This window comes from Wyeomyia smithii, chromosome 3 (assembly GCF_029784165.1).
Source record: "Wyeomyia smithii strain HCP4-BCI-WySm-NY-G18 chromosome 3, ASM2978416v1, whole genome shotgun sequence".
In the NCBI taxonomy this organism is placed as follows: domain Eukaryota; kingdom Metazoa; phylum Arthropoda; class Insecta; order Diptera; family Culicidae; genus Wyeomyia; species Wyeomyia smithii.
In genome coordinates, this window is record NC_073696.1 from 156,491,824 (window position 1) to 156,498,886 (window position 7,063).

Below are 7,063 nucleotides of genomic sequence, written 5' to 3' on the forward strand. Positions count from 1 at the left end.
CAGAAAATCTGCTGAAAATGACCGAATTCCACCCGATATGAATGTATTCAGAATTAAGGCGGTGTACAGATTTTGGCTTCTGTACACCGCCTTAATTCGAGGATGCTGTCACTTCGATAAAACCAATCATTTCAAACGATTAGTTATTTGACTTTGATCATATCCTGTGGCCGATTTGTCGAACATTTGCAGACTTTAAACACATCGCAAGGAATCAATGGATTTGGAACGTTCAAATAGTACGATACCACATTTAAATTATGTCGGGGCCATATATATCGATCAAAGCAGGTACCTATAGTTTTAAATAGTTTTTGAATTTCTTTTCTTTCCATAACTTTTGAGCCACATATCAAATTGTTATGAAGTTTGTTATTTGTAAGTTTGAGAGATGACTCGTTCGTAGGACACTAGTTATTTTCAAATAAGTCATGCAATTTAGGAGATAATAGACTTTCTATGTTTTATTAACAATTTTATACATAACGGTTGCTTTATAAAAGTTTATAAGTTTATAAGTTCTATTATAATCAAATGAAATGGGAACGTGTAGGGCAGCCAAACTTTGAAACCACGTATTCAATCATAATTCATCAGTTAACCCTTAACTATTTCGCTCATCTGATAATAATATTGATCAGATCGATTGTGTAGTTTCTGAGATAATGAAGTTTCGTGATTTTCACATTTCGGTACATTTCAGACGAAGGTACAGTTCGATTACAGTAAAATTCAATAGGGTGTTATGAGGCAGCTGGACTTATCAATTGACACTAATTTTGTGGAAATCGGGTCAGCCATCTCTGATAAAAGTGAGTGAGTCCAAGTAGTCTTCGGCACATGTTCCTTTTCATAGCTAGATTTCACATTTTTAAACATAACAGGCAAAGTAATAGTCCGATTGCAAAACAAATCAATAGGGTCTTATGAGGCAACTAGACCTTCTATTTGACACTGATTTTATGAAAGTCGGTTCAGCCATCTCTGAGAAACATGAGTGAGATTAAACAGTCTTCAGAACACGTTTCTTTTCATAACTTTTGAACCGTATGTTTAATCTTTATAAAATTTAAAAGTTAAAGGTTTTTAAGATAGCCCGTTCATTTAAAATCAATTTTGTTCAAATCGGTTGTGTAGTTTTTGAGATAATGATGTTTCATGGTTTTTACATTTTGATACATAACCTCCAAACTAAAAATCCGATTACAATGAAATTCAACAGGGTCTTATTAGGCAACAAGACCTTTCATTTGCAATTAATTTCATGAAAATCGGTCCAGCCATCTCTGAGAAAAGTGAGTGAGAATAAAAATCTGCACATACACACACACACACACACACACACACATACACACACACACACACACACAGAAAATGCTCAGCTCGTCGAGCTGAGTCGAGTGATATATTCCATTCAGCCCTTTGGAGCACTTTTATACTTTCGGTTTTGCAAGTGATTGCTATACCTTTCTAGGAGAAAGGCAAAATTGCTTTTTACAATCAACTATGACTTAGAAACTAAGGGAATTAGCGCCCGTGTGGCGGCACCTTTACATATTTTCAACTGGGCGATATTTATAGGAGAAACCAGAAACGTTTCTAATTTTGTTTTAAATTGTCACCGCGAGTCGTATTTTTATCAACACATTCATGAATATTTTTCGTGACAAAGTTCTAAAATAAAATATACTGTTCGTGACCAACTCCCGAACATTGCTATTTTTTTTATTTCGCCGATAAAATTTAGAAATGATTGAACGTTTACATATTAGCAATAACATAGAACAAGTTGAAATTGCGATGAATGCCAAGAGCTATTTTCAAATGCAATCCCATTTTCATGGAGAAAGTATGTCGCCTACCCCTTAAAAATTTCGAGCGCCTTCCCCAAAATTAGGTTTTAGATAGTATTCGTAAAATCATAAATATTTTAGAAACACGAAAAATTAAATTTATTGATTAAGCGTCTGTCTGTTAATGAATAACTCTTGTTGTTATTTTGTTACAAAATATATGAAAACTATCAAGGAAAACTTCAAAATCATATTATGATTTAATTTTATAATATATGTACTAGTTTCGTCAAGCATTGCCCCCTTGTTAGTGAGCCAACAAACTTTAGGTGCTCGTCACCAATTCTTGGTGACTTTCGTAAAAAAGATACGTTCCTCTTAATAACGATTATAGATCATTTCTTTATTCTTCAATAAACATCAATTAATACAGGGACTCTTTTGAGACTAATCGAACGATAGTTTCAAGAAATATGTGACCTTTTTAGGGTAAATATGTATAAAACGCCCCCCCCGGGGCATAACGCCCCAGTCCATTTATTCGGAAACAACCAAAAAATAAGACATGAGACTATTGGGAATCTGTAGCGGGTCATAGGACCAACCTTCTGTGCAAGTTTGATATTTGTCACTATCACCAAAAAATAAGCAAAAATCAATTTTGATTTCAGCTGCTTCAGATGCAATTTCTTGCTGCGTTTCCGTAACGTTTTTTCACTAATGTATAAAGATTATTACCTGGTTTTTGTACTTATATATCTCAAATGAACCTCTAAGCAGCTGTATCTACTGAAGAAACGATGAAAATTGTATAATTTGCTTATATATTTAATGCTTTTTGCTACACTGCAGCTCCCGGGCAATATGCCCCACCGCTAGCCCGGCTAATTTGTTCATTGCTTTAGCGTTTGCTTCTGAGACTTCAAGCGTTGTTTCACTTCGCATGCTGAGCTGGCATATGAAGCTACTGCATGGGGCATATTATACTGTATCTGGGGCGTTTTGCCCCGGTAGATTGGAAAGCTTGCAATTTAGTCATATTTTTAAAAAAAATTATGGCGTTTTTGTGTAACAGTAATTACAAAACAAAATAATAGTAGTGCATTACCAACTAAATAGTGTATCCAACTGCATGAAAGATTTGTTGTTTGTGATAAACATAGCTACAATATTGACGATGTTCCTTAGGGGGGGCGTATTATACCTGTTTACCCTAAATTGAACTAATCTTTTCGAAGTTACTTGATTAAAACGGATAGTTACTAAAATTCCGCGAAATTTTTGAAAAGATCACATATTCATAACAACATTTGACATATTCTTTACAAAAGGCACGGTGACTAAAAAGTAGCATTTGTTGATTGAAGCCCGATGTTCACTTTTTCTGATTTTTATATAATCTAGAACTTAGAAGAGATGATAACCAAAATCACAACGTTAATAACTTTAAAGTTTTTTTTTTTCAAAAGGTTACAAATTCTATTGAACAAAACTTTTGACAAATATTCTCTCACAGAAGTCACAATGACTAACAGGGGAAACTATTCCTATGAAGGTCACCATGAAGTTATCAGACAAATTTAAATGTACCTCTTAATGACTTAGTGACTATTCTAAGACAACATACCATTTGTACTTCAAATTATCACCGTGACTACTTAATGTAAAAAATAATTTCGTTTCACAAGTGGAATAATTTCGTCTTCAGAGAAGAATAAATAAATTTTAGTTCAATTAGAACAAAGACAAAATAAAAGAAAAATTTGTTACACAAAAACTATTTTCATATTAGTTTTAAAACATTCGGGGGACAATTGTAAGAAAAAAGTCTCATTTTATTTGTGACTCTCGTGCGGATTGGGCAATTTCGTGAATCGGATCGCACAAATCATGATTTCATGAAACTAGCCCAATCAATCATGCGTTCAATTCATGGTTTCCTAAATCAAAGCAAGGTTTTATAAATCGAACACCCGATTTCATGAGTCAAATGCTATATGTCCTGACTCGCAACTCATGATTTCATAAATCAAAATCATGGTTCCAGTAGCCACAGCAAGAATTCATAAATCGAACACCCGATTCCCGGAATCAAATGCTATATGTCCTGACTCGCAACTCATGATTTCATAAATCGAAATCATGGTTCCAGTAGCCACAGCAAGAATTCTTAAATCGAACGCCCGATTTCATGAGTCATATGCTAAATTGCATGACTCGTGACACATGATTTCACGAGTTCAGCTCATAATTTCATGGGTTAGAATAAGCCAAAGCAAGATTGCATAAATCAAACACCCGATTCCATGAGTCAAATGCTATGTTTCATGACTCGCATTTCACGATTTCATAAATCACAATCATGGTTCCATGAGCCAAAGAGAGATTTCATAAATTGAACGCCCGATTTCATGAGTCAAATGAGTCAAATTTCATGACCCATAAATCATGGTTTCAATCCAAATTGCTCATGATGTCAGCAAAACAGCAACGCATGGGGTGCGTTACGAACAATTGGCTCATGATTCCATGAGTCTTTACTCATGGTGTATATTCATACCATGAAAATACATCCAAATCATGAAATCATGAGTCATTTTGCCCGTTTTCGAGATTTTATTTTTACCCGTGAGTAGCGAAACCTCGGTATTCGGTATTTGGCCACTTGAGCGTGCTTTGGTCACTAAGGGCCGAACTCTGGAAATCGGTTCTGGGAGTGGTTCCGAGACATAGTTTGCGGCATATCAAAAAACTCGGACAGGAACGGTCAATAGTCGTCCAAGTGGCGATCGTTAATAATGTTCTTTTGCAAAAACTTAATGTTTTATATGTCGCAAGCGAGGTTTCGCTACCGTTTTTAATCTAGCCTGTGTCTCAGAAAGGGTACTTACCCCACGGTTTGCCTCGATAAATCCGGAACAACGGAAAATTTCGAAATGTCCTTTACTGAATTGAATTTTTGATCTTTTGATAAAGGTTCGATCAAAATCGGTTCAGATTTTGCGGAATAGCAGGTAAAAGAATTTTCATTTTTTCGGCTCCAGAGGGGTCGGGTACGCAAGTGTTAAATGATTTATGGATTAAAATTGAGAATATGTTCATTCAATCTAATGAACGACTAGAAGCAAAAATTGACGAGTGCAAAACAAACTTGGAACAACAAATTGCTGGTGTCGAAAAACAATTTGCTGACATAAAAAGTGAGTGTGCGGCTGATAAAAACAAGCTTTTTGATGCAGTTGGTGAAATACGAAAGAAACTAGATGATACTGCTGAACAGGTTGGACGTGCTGAAAAGTCCCGTGAGCTGATCATTTCTGGCATTCCTTTTCAACATAGTGAGAACCTACAATCAATCGTCGATAATATTGCTGCTGCTGTTGGAATTGATAAAAACGAGCGTCCGGTGATTGGGTTCAAACGGTTATCTAAGCTGCCTGTAGTTGTTGGAGCATCTCCGCCAATACTGTGTGAATTTGCGTTGTCCGTTGCGAGAGAGGAATTCTTTCGTAAATATTTGAAGACACATAATCTTTCACTCTGCCACATTGGGTTTAATAACAACAACCGGATTTTCATTAATGAAAACTTGTCGCCGCTGGCACGATCTATTCGCTCGGAAGCTATCGAACTGAAACAAACCTCAATCATCCACCTAGCGGTCAGACTCAGCCTTTCTCATTCAAACTTATAAAAATTGATTTACATGCATTTACAATGCTTAAATCCAATAAAGGTATATTCACTCTTTGGGTTCTAATATATTGGTGTTGTAATTAAAGTATAAAATATGAAATTTAACGTAATGTTAATGCTTAAGAAATAACGAAATAAAAGAAATGACTCTTAATTTCGAACAATTTAATCATGAGCGATACCGGGAACGTTCAAATAGTACGATACCACATTTAAATCATGTTAAGGCCATATATTTTGATCAAAACAAGTATAGTGATGAATAGTCTTTGAACTTCTTTTCTTTCCAATACTTTAGGATAGCATATCAAATTGTTATAAAGTTTGTTATTTGTAAGTTTGAGAGATGACTCGTTTGTATGATACTAGTTATGTTCAAATAAGTCGTTTAATACTCGAGATAATAGACTTTCGTTGTTTTACAAATTAAAACATAACGGTTGCTTAAGTTTGATTACAATCAAATGAAAAGGAAACATATAGGGCAGCCAAACGTGTTCAATCATAATTCATCAGTTAACCCTTAACTAACCCGTCCATCCGATATCAATATTGTTCAAATCGGTTGTGTAGTTTCTTCGATAATAAAGTTTCGTGATTTTCACATTTCGATACATTACAGACGAAGTTACAGTCCGATTACAGCAAAATTCAATAGGGTGTTATGAGGCAGCTAGACCTTTTATTTGATACTTATTTTGTGGAAATCATGTCAACCATCTCTGAGAAAAGTGAGTGAGTCCAAGTAGTCTTCGGAATATGTTTCTTTTCATAGCTGGATTTCACATTTTTAAACATAACAGGCAAGGCAATTTTATGGGGGGTCTTATGGGGAAACAAGACCTTCCATTTGACACTGATTTTATGAAAACCGTTCTAGCCATCTCTGAGAAACATGAGTGAGATTAAATAGTCTCCAGAACACGTTTCTTTCCATAACTTCTGAACCACAAGTTCAATCTTCATAATATTCAAAAGTTAAGGGGTTTTTAGATAGCCCGTTGATTTGAAACCAATTTTGTTCAAATCGGTTGTGTAGTTTCTGGGATATTGATGTTTCGTGATTTTTACATTTTGATACATAACCTCTGAACTAGAAATCAGATTACAATAAAATTCAATAGGGTCATATAGGGCTATTAGATCTTTCATTTGTAATTAATTTCATTGAAATCGGTTCAGCCATCTCAGAACATCGAGTGAGATTGAGAGAGCGTTACACACACACACACACACACACACACACACACACACACACACACACACACACACACACACACACACACAGAAAATGCTCAGCTCGTCGAACTGAGTCGAGTGATATAAGACATTCGGCCCTTTTGAGCACTTTTATACCTTTAGTTTTTGCGGTGATTGCTATACCTTCAATCCCGAGCAAGGCCGCAAACATTGAAATAGTATAATATCCAATTTAAATGATGTTGAGGCCACATATTTCGATCGTAGCTATAGTTTTAAACAGTCTGCAGGCTACGTTTCTTTCTATAACTTTCAAACCACATGTTTAAACATTATGAAATTAATTGTTTAAGGGTTTAAAAGCCCATTAGTTT